Below are 20,958 nucleotides of genomic sequence, written 5' to 3'. Positions count from 1 at the left end.
GCTATTAACCGTGTAAATTTTTATGTTACAGTAATTGTTTGTGATAAATGGTTGACCACTATTATTAGGATAGCACACTTAATGCGTTTGGTAGAATGTACACCAAATATATTTCCTGAAGAAACAAGAAAATATTAACGTAGTGACGTCAGCAAAAGATATAATATTAGAATTAATCAAATTTCATTTAAAAAGGTCATTTATACAGAAAAGAACTGGTGAAAAGATTTTATTAGCTTTGCGACCAATGAAAAATTTTTTTTTTGCGATTATTCACAATTTTTGGTTTTTTTCTTTCTTCTTTTTTTATTTCCTTCATCAAATTTTGTAATACTATAATTTTTTTGCTTTTTTAGATTAGTTTACTGGTTTTCAAGCTACGATGTACATGTATTCATGTTTTTAAATTTACGATGTATATTTGGGTGTTTTAATTTAGGTTTACATTAATTTAGGCTACACTTTAGTACACACACATGCATACACGCTTACATAAAAAATGATTGAGAGATATAAAAGTTGTTGTATATATGTTTGAAAGATTGGTTTATTAGATAGTAAAATGCCATAAATCAATCGAAAAATAACTTGGACGAATTTTATAATCTTGACAACTTCCTTTTTAATGGACAGATAATAATTCTTTGCAAATATACTAGTATATATAGGTAATGCTTTTTTTAAATATGCATTTAATGACTTTTATTTTAAAACCAAATTAATTTTTTCCACCATGGAGTGTTTTTAGTGAAAACTCTAATGTTTTTGTCTCGTGTCTCTCGTTTACAAAATGTAGTGCTAAATATATCAATTAAGTTAAAAGTTAATAATGATTAACTGGTCGAATATTTAGTTTTGTTAAATTATATTATATTAACATTTTGATCGGTTGCATATTTCCCTTATTTTAGAGGAATTAAGGCATATTAAAATAAATTACATATATGTATACTGCAGGCTGTTTCAGATTTATCTGATGATTTTTAAGACGTAGTTATTGTGGATTTAATTTCTGAATATCTGAATTAAAATGATAAATGTACTTTAGTTTTTAATTCATAGTTATTCCTTTACACAGCAATACAAACATATACTAAAACCTAATAGAATGAAGTTTTGCTGGATTCTTTTCATAGTATTTCTAATGATAGCCGTTGTCATCTTATATACTTGCTTAACTTCACTCATTTATAAATTTTCTCTTCAGATAGTTTCAAAGAAGTTTAACGAAATCATTCAAATGTGGAAGAAATAAGTCATTAAATATATAAATTATTACCCAGGCACAAACTGGAAATTATTTCCTCGCATCTTAGATATAAATTAAGTTCATTAAATAACTAATACAGTCGAAACTCTATATAACGTACCTCGATTTTACAATTTTTTTTACTGTGCCGGGACATTTTAATAAAATTACGTACATATTTAACGTATTCATACCTCTATATAACGAATGATGACACTGCATATTAACATAATACTGTGTGTAGTAAGATACAGTAATTTTTACGAAGTGTTTTTTTAAAAATAATGACATTAAATTTAATATTTAGGACATCTCTGTGAGTTTAAGGTAGTTCTTTTGATCTTTGTAACGTAATTGTCCCTGCAAACAGAAAGTATTCTTGACAAGTCATTAATGACAAGTTATTTTTATTGAGCTGGTGAAGCAAAAATTCCCAAAATTGTCTTATAACCCATTAACAATAAAATTCTGACAAAAGATTTAAACACTTGTTCTTCTGTGTCGTAAAGTAAGGGAATTTCCCGAAGTGCAATAAGTAACGCAATGCAAAAAAATTACTGTGCAAATGTTTATTCATTTATCTAAACGGGACATTTTTCTACAGTACGTAGACGTAACAAATAGAATTCTTAGAAAACATTTAACACATATTCCCTCTGTTTTTAGTTCAGTATATATATTACAGTTCAGCAATAATTTTCCCAGGATTAATTCAGTTTGTACGTCTTTGGATTACGTTACTCGCGTTATACAGTACTGTATTGTTTTTTTAGTGTTCCGAATACAATGATAAAACGGATGTGTGTCTTAGTGTTTCGGAAAAAAAATAGCGATATACACAGGTGTTAAAAGAAGATACACGCAAACATTTGGATCCCATGGAATCCATTATCAACAATTTAAAAAAATCGGGATGTGATACTACAAGAACAGAACTAGCGTAAAGAAATCTGGTGAGAAAAAAATAAAAGATAGCACGTATGATGATATCAACAAAGCCATTTTAAAATGGATGATAATGAAGAGCGAAAAAGCTTCCGTTATCCGGGACACTAATTAAAGAAAAAGCCCTGGAATTTGGAGCCGCATTAGAACATAAAGATTTTCAGGTTAGCAATAGGTGTTTAGAAAAGTTTAAATAAGACATTGTGTTATTCATAAAATAATTTATGGAAAAAGTGCAAGTGCCAGCGAAGTTAACGGTGAAACTTGGAAGCAGACTGCGTTGAACCCAATTTTAATAGAATATTCGCGAAAAGTTATTTTCAACGCGGACGAAAAGGACCCATTTTTCAAATATTTACCCAAACGTGAACTTTTAAAAATGATCCGTGCGTTTTTGGTAAATAAAGTAAACTAAGAATTACGGAGTAGAGACTGTAAACGTGCTAGGGACTGAAAAACTTAAAATGTTGGTAATCGGCAAAAGTGAAACTCCGCGTTATTTTCGAGGAATTAAATCTCTAGAGGTAGACTACAGATTTAAAGAAAGGCGTGGATGGCTACCGACATTTTTAAGATTAGGTAAAAAAGCAGTACAACCAAATTACCAGACAAACACAAAAATTACACCTCTTATTGATAATTGTACGGCAATTAGATTAATTCTGTATTAAATAACGTAAAAGTAGCCACCAGACTTAACGTCAATTATACAACCAATGGATCAAGGGGTAATTAAAAGCCTTACATTGCACTATAGAAAAAGAATTCTGAAAAAAGTTGTAACCATTGCAGAGAACACTTTCCACCGCTTTGTAGAGAACACCTTTGTAGAGACTATCTCTGTTAATATTATTGACTTCCGGGACTGCATTTCTGAATCAAAAGTATGGATCAATATATTAGCGATGAAACAATATTCCTTTGTTTTTGTAGAACTGGTTTCATTACCACCACAACAGAATGGAATAAAGATGTTATAACACTAGTACAGTTAAAAAGTCACTCGAATTTCCTCCAAAAAACTGGAAATGTCAGTAACGAAGTTACACTAGAAGATATCATCATTTCTGATGAACAGACTACCGTTCCTAATTGTCCGGATGATGACGACACACTTCAAAGTGTTACTATGTCCTCTAAACCGGGAGAAAAAGAAGATGATGGTGACGAAAATTGCGAAGACCAGCAGTAGGAGAGAAAACCTACCGACGACGAGGTTTTACGGTCATTTAAAACAATTAGGCTTGAACTACAGCTCAAGGATGAAGTATCTGACAGTATTTTTAAATATTTAAATAAATGTGGAATTTTTTTTTAATATAGTACTTTATTCAAACATAGAAAACAACAGAAAATTACTCACTGTTTCAAGTAATAATTAATACTGTATTCAAAATTATGTATTACTGTAAACATTACATATCAATATCTATCAAAAACTAAAGAATGCATTAGGATTAGTGTTTTAGTGGGCAATTTGGGCTGATAGACGGGGGTACACTGTTCATCCTGTTCCTGATCCTGATCCTACGATTGATTTTGAAATTAATAAAATAATTGATGATGGTGTATAAAAAAAGTTAGTGTATTAATTTTTTGTGTTGCGCTGTGAAAAAATTATGTGCTGGAAATAAAAATACAAAAGTGTGTTAACCTACAACTGAGTACAGCAAGCATTTAAGTATAGTCTGCGCTCATTCTAAGTACGAGATAAGTCCTTACCTGAGATACATACTTTTTATACAGTACGTATAATATATTAGTTTAATATGTAATGCATGATATAAAGAAATACATTTATATATATATATATATTTTTTTTTTTTTTTCTATAGCGCTATTAAGAAAAAGAACTACGTAATTTCAATTCATCATAAACCAGAATAAAATGTTCCTTAAAAAATTAGACTGGCAACTCTTGCTACCTCTATTTAACGAAAACTTTTCAGGATTCTCGATTTCGTAATACAGAGGTTCGACTGTATTTTTCCATATAATATTTTCCCAATCACTGAGCTCTAGTGTATTTTTTTAAAATAAAAACTTAGCTTCTTATAACTACATATATGCGCATTTGCTGAAACTATAATAAATTCTTGATTCTGCAATGAGTGTCATGTTTTCTATAAAATTTATCCAGAGATTTAAAAATTATGCATAAAAATGATCTTGCAAGAAAAGGGTTGATATGAAATGTCATGAATTAGATAATAAAAATCTGATATAGACACCAAATGACTTCCTTGTACGCCTATTAAATTACATAAATTTTTTATATATTTATATTTTTTATTACATTTTTTCATATTGTTTTTTTTTTTTTTTTTTTATTATGTTTGAATTACTATTTATTATAAAAGTTGTTTTTACAATTGCAGGTTAATAATTATTAATAAATCAGTATATTTAAGTAAAAAAAAATGTTTAAAAAAATGGAAATGAAATTGGATTCTCGCCGATGCGCCTTCTCCTTGTAAGATTCAAATATTTCATTAATTAAAGTTTTATTTGGCTGTAACTCTGGAACCAATGAAAATAAGTACCACTTATGATATATCGCTGAAAACTCTCAATGAGGGCTTATTACTGCAGGACAGAAAAAGTTCATATCCAATTTTTTTTGGACTTTGGCTTTTTTGGACACTTTTGTTCCAGTCGACTGCAATGAAAAGGGGAGGTGCAGCTAGATGTTACAGCAGTCCTAAATCCAAAATTTCAACATTCTACGGCCAATCGTTTTTGAGTTATGTTTTTGAGTACGCGTACGTACGTACAGACGTCACGCCGAAACTAGTCAAAATGAATTTAGGGATGGTCAAAATGTATATTTCCGTTGAAATGTGAAAGCCGAAATTTTTCGCGATTTGTAATTGTTAATTACAAGTGTAATTTGATTAAAACTTGTTCTTTTCGGTTTAGTTGCGATTTTCAATTTATTTGAAGAAAATGTGAAAAAATGGTGGAAAATTACTCATTATTAAACCCATTTTCACGCCGTTCACTTGTACATTATTCTAGAAGACAATTTTTTATACAGTCAATTTTTTATACAGATGTTTCGCTCTGCTGTATCGTAAAACGACAGTACTCTTTCTACAAAAATTCCCAAAAGTTTTAATGAAGATCCATTTTCCTTGACAGCCTTTTTTCAACCTGTTGTAAATTAAAATAATGAAACTACAAACGTGTGGTAATAGCGTTTTTTTAACACCTAAAATAGAAAGAACTTTATTGTGTTTTAATATAATGAAATGCCTTAAAGTATTTATTATTTTATTTAAAATTTTATATATAATATCTAACTGGATACCGGGAAAACAGTTAGTAACAAATTATTTTCATGCATAAAAAATGTTTTACTTCCAAGTTCATTTAAATTACTGTATATAAATTGCTGTTCACAAAAATATTTAAAAAAAATCAACTTTTATATTAAATAAAATTCTTCTTTTTAATCAAGAAATTTTTAGATAAAAATCAAAGTTTTTCTTTTGTTATTCTTACTACAGGTAGACCGAAAGAATTTGTATTCGATGTAGAAGCTCGCTGATAGATGGTTTTATTATGTTCTACGATTTTATTATGTTTTTGCAAGAAATGGATCAATGTTTTTCCTCTTTGGTCGTTAAAGCTTCATTAGAATAATAGTTATGAAACGTCCATTACAACACTTTCAGTTAGCGGTTCGTTACAATTGATCTAAAAACCAAAACGCCGAAGTCAATAGTAATTGAAATATAAGATTTGTAGTATAAAGATGAATTTTTTTTTAATTTAGAGTTTCAATGATTTCTAAACATGCTGATACATAAAAAAAATTAATGTACTTTGTTTAGTTTAGTTTTATCTTAAACGATTGACTTAGAAAAGATTCAAAAAAGTAAACGTACACAAAAACTAGAATAAATTGTAAAAAACAATGTTGGGGATGTAGGACGTAGGAAGTTTGTTTAGGTTAAAAGATTAGCACAGAATAAAGAAATACTCTATGCGGTCACTGACAGGAAATATAATATCTTAAGTTTACTTGTTCTCAGATCAGTTTTAAATCGTCGTTTGTCATAGTCATTTGTGTATCAATTAAATTGTTTATTAATAAGTTTCAGTAAATACTGAGCTTAAAAATAAAAAAATAAAATCTGTTTTATTATTTTTTTTATAAAAATATAAAAAAGATATTAAAAAACTCGTAATGAGAATTACCAAAAATGGTGTTGGCGGTAAAAATTATCTAAGACATGTAACTTATTTCAAAAATCGTTACTAATAATTCTTTGAAATTACGGAACGAAATTTTTTTAAATTAAATCTTAATAATTCTACTTCAAAATTGTCTGGTCTTTACTAATGTAATCATATTTTCTCTATTATTTGACTCGTCTAGAAGGATGATAACATGTTAAAAAATAAAAAAGTTGTCGGACGAATGGTAAATGCTTTTTTCCGAGCCAAAAAAAACATCAAATGAATTTGGAAATCATCAATTAAAAAATATCAGATACAAAAAGTTATTAGATAAAAAGCTCTTGGAAAAGCGAAATTTACATGTTTAATTTAATAGCCCTAAGTTTCTGTAATAGTTTCAAAAAAATAAATTACAGCATTTTAAATATATTAGTTCTTATATGGATTTGAATGCTAGACTGTGGATACTAGTATTCTTTGGTGGTTGGGTTTTAATTAATCACACGTCTCACATCAGATGAGACTTAGCCAAACAACGAAGAGATCGTGTCTAAGTCTGTTCCAGACTACATGTTTACCGGTATATTTACACTTATTTTGCCCGTCTGCAGACGGGCAAAAAGGATGTGTGCGCACACATCCAGACCCGGTAGTAGCTGGAAAAACTGTTTGGAGAAAACAAAATAAATAAATTGGTAAACATGTACAGTAATTAAAATAATATTAAAATTATATTAGGTGTGAATAATCAACAGAAAGCGAGTTCTGTTTGAAATCCGTTTTTTTTTAAATTTAATTGATAAAATATTGTTTAAAAGTAATATTCTTTTGTACACGAATGTTAGGAACCATCATGAATACACATGACATAAGGTGCAATAAACTACTAATGTTGGATAGCCATTCCCAAAATAACCAGCGCCCCAAATTAGGATTTTAATAAGAAGTGAAGTGGTTTCCCGTTAGCTTCTCACTGAGACGTCTTCAGTCTTAACTGTTCACTGTTCGTGACTGGATGTGTGGTAAAAATAGTTACTCTCAGACTGAGTAATTTGTTTTATATTTCAGGTCTTATATGTGTCACAACCAAAGAAAAACTGGGACCAATAATTGTAAAAAAGCAATTTACGTATTCCCTCTATGAAGAACCAATGAATATTGGTTACATTGCCTCTACTTAATAAGAGAAATATACACTATGTAGGGAAGATATGAACAATATGTAATAAAATTAATAAATTAATCACAAATCAGGTGATAACGTTAATAAAACATCGTTTACTTCGCAAATTATTTTACGTTTAATAATAACTCTAATTGCAGGAAGAATATTTAATAAATAGATTTCCTGTAAGCAGTATACTATCAGAAATATTTTTACTCATATTTAAAAAATAACAATTTTTAATATTGTAAATACATATAAAATAAACTCTGGATATGACATAGTAGTTAAAATACTTCATTTTATTCTCACTAGAATATGAAGCATATCCTAGAAATAGAAAAAATAATAGAAAAGGAATATTATAATAAGATAACAAAGAAAAAATAAAATATTAAAAAAAAGGATAAACCTAATTGTTTACAGAAAATTAATATTACTTATAACACTAATTAATAATTGATCAATAAATTTACATTACTAAAAAATGTCAACTTATTGGAGTATATTAAGAAAACCTCCTTACAGTACATTTGATGACAAAAATTAATTGCTGAATTTTATTTAATGAAATATATACCAATAAGTAACGACTACAGTATAAATGATTTAAATAAATTAATATATAAAATAAATTAATTTTCCGATCTGTTGTGGTGAAATTGGAACGTCTCAGCCTTTCATCCAGGGATCTCGGGTTCGAATCCCGGTTAGGCATGACATTTTTCATAGGCTGTATAATTCCACTTCCATATTTCTAAATACAAGCTTCAAAATGTTTTGTGGTGAATTAATTCATCAATAAAATAATTCAATTGGTATAATAAACTAAATAAACTTACTACATTAAAAATGAATGAAAACAGTGTATCTGTATTTTAAAATAAGGACACTGACATTTTAAAAATATATTTAACCGTTTGCAATAAAGTATAAAAAATCACCGGTAAAAGATTAGTAAAAATAAATCAATAAATATATTTCTAACAAAGTAGGTGTTATAAAATTTAAAAAAAAATCATTATCATTGGCATAACAAATAGAAGTTTTAAAACCGTAATCAGTAGCACTTACACAGCGTGGTCAACAGATTTTGCCTCCGGCAAAATTGAGAATTGCAGAATTGAAAAGAAAACCTTTTTCACGGGCCGAACATAATATTAAAATTAAAAAATGTTAAATACAACAACGATTCATTTTAGTAATCAAAATTTTATCATGGAATTTGTTGTACTTTATTTAGATTCATTAAGGAAAAAATTTGATCACAAATATAAGTTGAGCTGAAGATTACAAAATATTTCTTGGCAAGTTTTTTTTTAAATTTCCGTATTTTCCATTATTCAATTGTTTATAAAAAAAGCTAATATTGAAAAATTGTTCGCGGACCGTATGTTGGGCCATATCTGTACTAGCATATAAATATGAAAGTGGATATGAAATTGTTAGATGTCAATAATAACAAATTTAAATGTAAATTATTAGCGGTAATTTTCGCATTAATTGCAAAATTATCTGTATATTGTATAAATAACTGGAAGAAAACAGATGATACCTTTTTTAATTTTTTAAAAACCTTTTACCCTTTTTACCAATGTAAATTTAATGGTTTTTTATAAACATTCACTAATCTGATGAAATAGCGATCGCTGATGAATGTATATATATATATATATATATATTTTTTTTTTTTCAAAACAAAGCTGTTAAAAGAAAAAGTAATAATACTCAATTCCTCTAATTATACTAATTTAAAAAATAAATTAATTTGAATAACTATTTACTATTTTTGAAGTTCGCTTGACATTTTCTGGGGTGGAAGAAAATAACAGCAAAAATCTTACGGTTTTTGGTAATTATATACAATAACGGACTTCCCTCCAATTTTGATGAAATTTGGATTATACCTTAGTTACAACCTAAGTTATTGTAATTGAAATTATTAGACCTTTCACTCGGGTTACTTCCTTCATAATTTACTCAGCATCTCACCAAAAATTTCGTAATTCATTACCGTACAAATGTAATATACATTATTTTCGGACTAAATAATTTGTTTTGTATACTATTATGAACTTAACCTGACAATTGGGAAATTTAATATTTAAGTTTAATCAAATGAGTGAAGCGAGAGTTAGGTTATGTTTGCTGATATACGAAGTTCAGTACACGGAATCGTTAGTTACCTAACATAACCTTAACTTTGACACTTAAACCTAACTGAACTCAATTTTCATTTAAGCCATGTTATTTACTTCGTAAATAATGTATATTTCATATTTATCAAAACCCACACCTTAAGATTAATTAAACTAATTTAGTCTTAAGTGAATCTATTATTAATAAATCATTAATTCATTAATCATTTATTTAGTATGAAAGTAATGTATATTACACTTGCACAGTGCTTAATAATGAAATTTTTGGTGATAAACTGTGTATTTTAGAAGAGACGTACTTCGGGTTACAGGCGTTTTCAATGAATAATTTCAATGATAACGAATAATGTAGGTCTAAAATAAGGTTTTTTATCAAGTTGCATCAAAATTGAAGTGAGGTTCATTATTGTATATAATTTCCCAGTTTTCTTCCATCACAAAAAAAAACTGTATATTTATTATTTTAATAAATGTATTGATGTAATATAATAAAAAGTAACTGTGATGTAAGGTTTTCATAATAAATCTATTTTTAAATGATTTTAATAAGAGATTGGCGAGGACATTGCTTCAACTGTGAGATTGCGGGGCATCTACGTAAGGATTACCCAACGGAGGCCAATTGTACCCTTTGTAATCTCGGTAGAATTCTCTCGGGGAACGCGGCTGCAGGACCAAGACCAAATAATAAGGTGCTTTTCCTGTTGGGGAAGACCTGGGTTGGTACAGCCCTGTCCAGGAGGGGTGGGCCGCTTAGGTGTTCCGCTGCCGGTGATTGGACAGGGACACCCTTAGTGTTCCGATCGAACTTCGATGATGGGGCAAAGAAAGACCGTTGTCCCGGTGGGGGAATTTCTACGAGGTCCCCTCATTAGAGGCATGGCAATTAATTAAAGACCGAGTCCCGGCTGTCTGGGGGGAACGCCAGTTCTCGACTAGGCACAGTTTGAGGCGATGGCATTCCCTGGAACTGTGTTCATGCTTAGTTTCGGGTCTGGTTTTAGGGAGGGATAAAAACTGATGAACGCAAAAAAAAGAGATTTTTTTTAGTGAATTTTTATATTCATTTAATTTGTTTCAACATAAAGAAAGATAGTACCTTAACTGCAAACTCGTCTTCATACAATATAACAACACGAAAGAAAACATCATACTAGCTAGATATCTTTATCGTTATCGTCCTGGAACACGTGTTTATCAATAATACATTGGTTATGTCAGTTAAAAAAAAGGTGTACAAGAAAAAAAATGTGGAAGCAAAAATAAATAATAAGGAATAATATCTGCAGTAGTGATAAATAAATAGGATTACCACTATTTATTTTTTTTTTTTTCATCAAACGGAACGAGAACTTTTATTCAAATTTCTAAAAATAATTCTCTATTTCAGTTTCACATCAGATAGAAATGCTTTTTTAATATACATATATGTAATTTTAAATCTATCAGTACGAGATGTTTATAATTAGTTCCAATAAAGAGAAATAATATAAAAATCTAACGCATTATTTTAATTATAAAAATTCAGCTAAAATAGGTCTACGTCGATTAATCCTTCTGCAACAACAATTTTTATAATAAAAAACATTGAAATAATAGTTCTACATTAATAATAATATAACCTAATCATGCTGTAAAATAATAGATTGTTATTTTATAACACTCATGTTATAAATAAACACATAAAGAAAATAGTAATAATAAATGAATAATAATTTAGAAAGTACTTAAATGTCAGTGAATTAATAGTAAAGAATCAATAATAGTTATAAAGCATGAATAGTTAAGGATTTAGATTAGTCTTTGTCAAGCAATCAATTCATAAGCGTTTGATAGTGTTTTCTTTTCCTTTTAGTTTTATTATTTATAACCATTCAGTGGCCTGCAACGAGTTGATTATGAATAGAAGCTAATGAGAATTAATAATCAAACTGTAAATTGCCGCAGGTGGAACCTGTCGTTCTTTTATTACCGACAAAAACTAACACTAAAGATACAACAAAAAAATAAATGCATTATTATTACAATGAACTTTATAGATTATGGCAAATAAACGATGTAAATTTAGTGACTTGTAAATTAATATTGTGTTAACTTTAGATAAATCCGATTGGTTCGTTATGTTCTTATAATATTTTTTTAAACAAATTAGAATTAATCATACCAATAATATTCTTTTGAGAAATAATGATTAAAATTACTTCTTCGAATTTATAAGAACTGTTAAGTATAAAATCGAAAATAATGTGTTAATTTTTTAGTCTGAGAAAATCTGGGTGTTTATCGGACTCTTTTATTAATAGATTATTTTTTATGTTTAGTTGTATTTTAAATATATGAATGACATCAGCGGTGATTTATTTAAAAATTATTTTGAGTATTATCTTTAGGTGTATGTATATCTGAGGACAGTTTTAGTATATTACAAGACGTTTTATTTCTTTATATATTTATTTATATATACGAGGTTACAGAGTAACCTCGTATACATAAAGGTTACAGAGTAATTGCACAGTGACATGATGTCAACGGTACTCCGCAGAGATGCCAAGGCATCCGTGCGCAATCTGGCGTGTAAGGGTAAAAGAACCGGTAAATGTGTAGTCTTGAACAGATACTGGCCGACCACTCCTGATACGTGTGGTTAATTGAAACCCAACCACCAAAGATCACCGGTATCCACAGTCTAGCATTCAAATTCATATAAAAGCAATTGCCTTTATAAAGGATTTAAATCTTATAACTCTCGACTTCAAAATTCAGCTGTTTTTTCGGTGCCTGTTTATTCCTACTTATTTATATTGAGAGATTTAATTCCAAGATTTATAAAAAAAACAATAATAATTTAGATTTGTACATGTGTCCTGTTATATCTCTATTAAAAAAAGATGTATTAACAAAAATTAAGACAAATTTCAAAACTGTGTTAACGAACAGTTATACCTTATGTATGATAAAATATATTTCAAAATCTGAAAATGAAAATTATAACAATTTTTTCGGTTAATTAAATAAAGCCGGCCTTCGTAGCGCGAATTGTACCATCTCGGCCTTTCTTCTAGAGGTCCCGGATTCAAATCCCGATCAGAGATGACATTACCATTTCATTTCATCCTCTGAAGCAATACCTAACGATCGTCCTGAAGGTTAAAAAAAGTTAAGTAAAAAATTTCTCCTCAATTGTGGTAAAAGAGTAAAGAAATTAATAAAGGCTGAAAACTATTTCCACCACTGATATAACGTGTTATTAGAATGTGAAAAAAATAGTGCTGGCATATTCCTTCCTGAAAGTTTTCTGATATTAGTATAGGGCTTTCATTTAAATTTTATTTTCATAATAACATTGCAAATTACTTTAACCATTACGAATTATTATATTTTATAAGAATGTTGTATATTTTATTATGAATTAATACAGTATGTAGATATTAAATAAATGAATAAATAATGGAAATTCGTATATGTTTTTTTTTTGTCTGAAGACTAGTAAAAAGACGTTCTAAACTCATCTATTAAAAATTGAACAATTTTGTAAAGGTACTCTACTCTGTCCAGAAATATAGTAGTATTTAATTAAAAATACTATGAATAAAAATATTTTATTCAATTTACACAATTAGGAAGAATCGTTAAATTACATACTGCTGTTGCTGTACAAGGCGTTTTTAAATCCAATATGGGCCTACGGAATACAACTTTGGGATACGGCAAGCAATAGCATTAAAGATTCCAGAACTAACTGCTGAAGAACATTTCAGAGGCGCCATGGTTTGCGAAGAACAAGGAGTTCCACGATTACCTGCGGATGCCATCTATTTATTAACAAATTCATCGACTAAGTTCAAAGTATGTATTTAATCCGCACGAAAACCGTCCGGCTGTTAACCTTTTGGATAATAGTGAAGATGTGGGACGACTAAAGAGGTTACATCTATTGGATCTAGAGTCTGTTGCATCTTAAAATGCATATCATCCTTTCGTTACTGAAATTTTGCTGATACTATTTATGAATTATTTTAATTTAGTGATATGTTTTGTTGTTATGACTCGTTTAAGATTTGTGGTTTCGACTTGGTTTCTTATATGTGATCAATGTTAATTTGTTATGTCTCCTTTTTTTTCATCTATGACAATTTTTTTTATACTCATTGTTTTTTCTGTTTTGTTAACCATTTAATTTTATTGTTCTCAATATTTGTGTTAAGTTATGTTACCAATTTACCTTCTTTTTTATTGATCCTATCAGTTAATTTTCGAATTGTTAGAACTTTGTTACGCTTAATTATATTTTTATTCGTTACACTTTATATTGTACTACACTGTGTAAACCTTTATATTCTCTTGGAAGGTGTCAGTGAATGCCTCCCTCCAGTGCTCTTAAGTCCAAAAAATCTATTTTTGTTAGACGGAAATTGATGCGTATTTACATTATGTACGTACGAATTGTGAATTTAATTTATTATCTTTTTTTCCGGATACATTTTTTTACATTCATTTTTAAGATATTCCTGAAAATTTAATGTATTTGTTTGAATTTATGGATTCAAATGTAAAATTAGAGAACTCCTATTTCAATTAAGAAATATATATCGATTGAGATTAAATAATCCTTCTTTAGTTATCAAATATGAATTTTAAATAGCTCTTAAATCCATTTGAATTCCGTATATTTTCATTCGTTTATTTTGATAAAAATCTACTTCCACAATCAAAAGGAAATCATTCATTTTTCATCGTGATATGAGAAATGATCAAATACAATTAAGAATAATTATAATTATTTGAATTCTACTTTAAAAATTACCATATTATTGTATTTATTTTGGCGTTATTCACAATTCAGTAGGAACATAATGTCACATGGGCTTCTATATTAGAAGCCCATGTTCTTGTTTTTGTCCTTGTGTCCCCCTTTTCTGACGAAGAAGCAACTTTTTTTTTTACATCTATATATCCTGACATTCTTGATAGAATGTCTAGATAATATTCTAAATTTTTTGATGGTAATACATTCAAATTTAAACACGCTATAAAATGTTTTATACAAGCTAATAATAGTTTCTTTTTTTTGTAACAGAAGCTTTATAATAGTTAGATGTAAATAAATTCTGCATATTATCTAGAACTGCTCGGTCCGAATATGATTCCATACTTTATGTGCGATTTATTTTGTAAGGGAAACGGGAATAAAGAATGTTTTCATTACGTTAATAAGACATAGTTTATCACTTGGCAGAGTTTTTCAAGATCAGTACATCTGATTTTACTGTAAATCAAAAAAATCTCAAAAATAAATGTTTAAAAAATAACAGGAGAAAAGAACAGAGAGTGTTAGGGTTGAGTTAGGGAGTTTAGCTGACGCGTTTCATAATGTAAGCTATCTGTCTATCAAAGATATATCAATAAATCAATCAGAAATATGTTTTCAAGAGAAGTGGTACTCCCCATTTTTATTAGCATTGGAATTTATTTTATAAATTCCAACCTCGTTGATCAGTATTTTAAAACGCGTAAGGAAATCGAGTAAAGAAATTTTCTTCAAGGTTTTAGAAAAAATCCCAACAAGTATATACATTTGATATGATCTCCGATTTATGAAAGATTAAAAATAAATTATAACATTATACGCAAGTTGATATCGTAATAGTGCGCTTATGAAAATTAATTAAATTTTCCATTAAATAATTAGAAACCTTTCCTGCCTTATTTTCATTTCTAGATGTAAACATCTAGTAATTTTCAAAGCATTCTAGAACTAAAAAATAATAGTAATAGTAATACTAATATTTTCAAATTTATTACATTTTTATCCGTTTTATGTTGTAAAATTGCTTTATTAAGCATATTTAAAATTATTTTGGGGAAAATTCTTTGGCTATCAGCTCGATCGTATGATTTTATCCCTGTGCTGAGGCGTGACACTATATGTACCCATTCGATCTCTGTGGCCGGCCTCCGTGGCGCAAGTGGTAGCGTCTCAGCCTTTTATCCGGAGGTCCCGGGTTCTAATCCCGGTCAGGAATGGCATTTTCACACCCTAATAAAATTGTCATTCATCTCATCCTCTGAAGTAATACCTAACGATGGTCCCGAATGTTAAAAAAAACGATCTTTGTGATTTTCAAAATTATATTTGCAATTTGAAGGAAACTTTTTTATGATAAAATTACAATAAAATGGAGGAAAATAGCAATATTAAGATTAACTGATGACATTGTTCTTTTTGCAAAAACCAAAAATCTTAGTTAAATAATGAATAACTTTGATTTCGTCGATCATTACTCGGAAGAAATTCCGTGTGAAAATAAATAAAAATGAAATAAAGTGCTAAAATTTGACAAACTTGGATTAATTTTTAATTAAATTTTAAAATTGGAATATAATTTACCAGAAGTTGAAGCATTCTGTAATTAAGGTTACAAGATGAGTTAAAAAGTAAAAATTAGTATATATATATTTTTTAAACTGATTTAACTAAGGAGAGCTTCAATTAACAAAACGGTTTTTGTAAGTAGAATAAGTATAAATCAAATAATTAAAAATAATCATTGAAATAGTATTTTTATAGAGTTTAGAGAATTTTTCATGATGTAATGAAAGATGGACAGCAGAGACGTATTTTAAATGTGATATTAAAGGAAGACATTGAAAATTATGACGGTTGATAAAATATGAAAGTAAGTGTAATAATTTTAAATCAGATTGAGAAAGTGAAAAGCGTGTGGCTATATATTATTCACGTAAAATGACGTAATAATAGATTTTCGGACAACGTAATGAAACTTTCAGGTTTACTTAGCACTGACTAAAACGTAATGGAAAAAATACAAAAATCTTGGGATTTATTTATTATTTCCCCTAGCATCATAATTCTAGGGCTAGTTGCAAAATGGAAGTGTAGTAAAAGTGTAATCAGTCAAAAAAATGGGATACGGGTTTTTTGTATTTTTCGACGTTTCATGACCGAGGAACCACTAAAAACAAAATATTGGGTGATTTTTCACATGTATTTACGTGTGTTGACGTATTTGAAGTTTAATAATTTTTGACTGGATTGACTGGAAATTTTGTACCGAGACTCGTGTATATAGAAAAATGTATAAAATTTTGGGGTAAATATCTCCCTCGCCCGAGGGTCAATTTTCTCAAAATTTTGTAAGCGTAACTCCACTTTGCTTTAAGCTCGGTACATGCGTTGATGCTTATTTTACCATTTTTTTTTTAATTTTACCCAAAATTCCCTCTTCCCCAAAAATAGAAAAAAACTATTTTTTGTTTATTGCATATTTTTAATTCGAATTTTTTTAATATATCTTCCTACTCATAGTAGTAGTGCTGCGACCAAAAAAAAAAAACATTTTTAAGCAATATTATTGGTGATGAGGGTGAGCTGATCTGATCGAAATTTAAAATTATAAATTTTAAAAACTTTTTTGGTTATTAAACTTTTAATAACTTTAATTAATAATAAACTTTTAGTAGTAATATTACAATAAAATTTCACCATAATTTACTCTTTCTTTTTTCTGTTTAGCCTCCGGTAATTACCGTTCAGATATTACTTCAGAGGATGAATGAGGAAGATGATATATATAAATGTAAATGAAGTGTAGTTTTGTACAGTCTCAGTTCGACCATTCCCTAAATGTGTGGTTAATTGAAACCCAACCACCAAAGAACACCGGTATCCACGATCTAGTATTCAAATCCGTATAAAAATAACTGACTTTACTAGGTTTTGGAACGCTGGAACTTTCAACTTCCAAATCAGCTGATTTGGGAAGACGCCTTCACCACTAGACCAACCCGGAGGGTTACAGTAATTCACCCTATCACCAAAAAAGGAATCTTTGGTAACTTTTTATTGTTTGTATATTTTTTAATTGAAACTTTTTTTAGTTTTTTTTTTCATTTAACATAGTAGACGTAGAAAAATCAAAAAAATTTCTTGGAAGATTATTTGGGAGGTAGACAAAAACGATTTTTTAATTTAAAAAATATTTTTTTATTTTTATTTAAATATATATTGATAATTTTACAATAAAAATTCATCATAAATTTCCCCATTCTGAAAAATAAACCTTACGTAACTTTTTTCATGTATATCTATTTTTTCACTTTATAAAATAAGTAACCAATGCCAAGAAAGTATTATAACTTTGATGTCAGTTTTTTTAAAATTTTATTATTATTTTTTTTTTTAACTTGTAACCATATTCTAATATGTACATAGTTAGGTACTCAATTATATGTACTCACTTTTTTTATTTTGAAGTAAAATGTATATTACGAATTCTAAATTGCAAACTAGAAGAATCGACTATATTTCACAGTTTAATTCAAGATTTTTTTGCAACAAATACTTTTTTGGGCAAATAAAAAACTTAAAAATTAAAAACTTTGCCGAATTAATGATATTGTTTAGATAAATTTTTAATTCCTATGATTTTTACATTTTTTTTTTTGATATTGAATACCCGATTTTTCCTTATTAAAAAAAAAGCTACTCAAATATTATCTTCCGATTGATTATCAAAACAACGAAGATCAAATTAATTAAAGATTTTATTACATTATAATATGCATAAGTTACCTGTGTATATCCATATTCCTTTGCCGCATTGTCGTCAGCCAGACACAAAGGTTGCCCCCACGTTACCTTTTGCAGACAGTTGACGAAGAATTTCGCTATCAAATTACTTAGTTAGTTATTTATTGAGAGTGGCTATCAAAAGCGCTTGATAGCCACTCAGGTCTTCGTTTCGTGGAAGAGATGGTATTTACTTGACACCAATTCTAGGCTATGGGAGAATTATGAAAACCTCCCACTTTAACTTCTCAACTAAAGCTCTTGTGCGACCTGCAAATGTATTGTCTTGCAGAAGAACATAGCTCTTGAGCATTGCGCTGTTTGATATGAATTCACCTCTGAAATTTCTTTGGGATTTTACAATAATTGCGAGTTCAAGATTTATGAATCTTGTAAATAAAACGCCTTAGCAGTCTCGAAACAATGTAGATTTATTTTTCTTTAATACCTACTAAAATGTTTGTTTATTTATTAAGTTAACGAAAGTCATCCACCGTTTGGACTGTTCCGTAGTATCTTTATGAATTTGATCTCCTTTCGTGATATTCAAACCCGTGTTACTTTGTTACGTATAACACTCTTATCTTCCGTCCATTCTGGTAGATCAAACCTTGTCATTTATGGCGGAAATGACAATAAGAAGGTTTTATATTACATTGAAAACCGGGTTATAAGCATCGAACAAAATGGATAGCTGGTAAATTGAGAATGTAACGAGATTCCAAATCGCTTCCTCCGTATTGTTATGGTAACTAGTTTATTTTCAACGGCCAATAGGAATAACGATCGCAGTTTTTTTGTAAATGTATCAACAATAAAATTTAATACCGTTAACCCGAACCTTCAAGGTTGATTTAGTGGTGAACTCGTCATCGCAAATCAGCTGATTTCTAAGTTGAGACGTCTAAGGTTCAAATCCTAGTAAAGGTTACTTTTATACGAATTTGAATAATAGATCACGGATACCGATGTTCTTTGTGGTTGGGTTTCAATTAACCACACATCTCAGGAATGATCGACCTGATAATGTACAGGACACACTTACATTCATTTATATCATTCTCATTCATCCTCTGAAGTAATACCTTACGGTGGTTCCGGAGGCTAAATAAAAAAATACCGTTAACTTCAATGTAAATATTTGTCACTTAAGATTGCAGTGTATTTATCAGTCATTAAATAATGCAGATAACTTATTATACCTTTCGAAAAAGAGCTATTGGTATACATAATATATTCACTTAAAAGTAAAATATTTATGTTACTTTCCGTACTTATTTATATTTAAGGTTTTATTTATTTTTTCAGCACTTACGAAGAAATATTATACTTTAAAAGACCAAGCCCAAAAAATTACTCACCAGTTTTATTATATTAATAAATGTTTACTATCATAAAGAACCTAACCCGCATCAGTAAATTTCCGGTCTTTATTAAAAGATATCCGTTTTGTTAACACCACTGACGTTTGCAAATAATAAATATTGAAATAAAATACAGTAGTAGAAGCACACGTAAGTAAATCAGTATTAAATTATCTAAAACATGACTCAATAATAATTTATAAAAAATAGATTCTGTAATTTTAATTAAAATAGTATAAAAGAAACTGGAAAATTATTGCATAACTTTTCCGGTTATTAAAAATAAAAATTAATCGAATTAGATAAAAAAAAAATAAAAAACAGAATTTATATTTTTTAGAAGTGTGGAATAAAATTTAGGAAACACTTTTTTTTTTAATATTCGTATACACGTTTTAACAAATTTACTTGTAAAGTTTTCTCTGAACCTAACAACCGCTTCAATAATGGTTAAAGTAAGAAAAATAGCATTCTCAAAAAAGCTTTTCTGCATTTTAGGTCCGGGATCTATAATAAAACAAAATTTTAGTAATTTTTATTAATAGCTCTGTATATGATGTATAAACTTAAAATGTTTTTGAAAAATATTTACACCGAAGGAGATAGAGCAAAAGAACACAAAACATATATTTCAATTTTAAGAGGTGGGGGATGAGTTTTTGAAAAAAAAGACTTTTTTATTATTTATACATGCGTTGTAGGTAATAAATTTACTTTAACTAAGTTTTCTTTAAAATTCCTCTGAAGAAATTCGAAATTGTTTTTTCATGACACCCCTCCACCACCTTTCTTTTTTTGTTTAGCCTCCGGAACCACCGTAAGGTATTTCTTAAGAGGATGAATGAAGAGTAGTCTTGTACAGTCTCAGGTCGACCATTTCAGAGAAATGTGGTTAATTAAAACCTAACCACCAAAGAACACCGGTATCCACGATCTAATATTTAATTCCGTATAAAAGTAACTGTCTTTACTAGGATTTGAACCTTAGAACATTCGACTTCGAAATCAGCTGATTTGCGATGACGAGTTAACCGCTAGACCACCCTTTCTTTTTCCTGTTTAGCCTCCGGTAATTACCATTCAGATAATACTTCAGAGGATGATATGTATGAGTGTAAATGAAGTGTAGTCTTGTACAGTCTCAGTTCCACCATTCCTGATATGTGTGGTTAATTGAAACTCAACCAACAAAGAGCACCGGTATTCACGATCTAGTATTCAAATCTGTGTAAAAATAACTGACTTTACTAGGACTTGAACGCTTGAACTCTCGACTTCCAAATCAGCTGATTTGGGAAGAC

Source organism: Lycorma delicatula, chromosome 2 (assembly GCF_047948215.1).
Source record: "Lycorma delicatula isolate Av1 chromosome 2, ASM4794821v1, whole genome shotgun sequence".
Classification (NCBI taxonomy): Eukaryota; Metazoa; Arthropoda; class Insecta; order Hemiptera; family Fulgoridae; genus Lycorma; species Lycorma delicatula.
The sequence above is the reverse complement of the archived record's forward strand: the minus strand, read 5'-3'. Positions refer to the sequence as shown.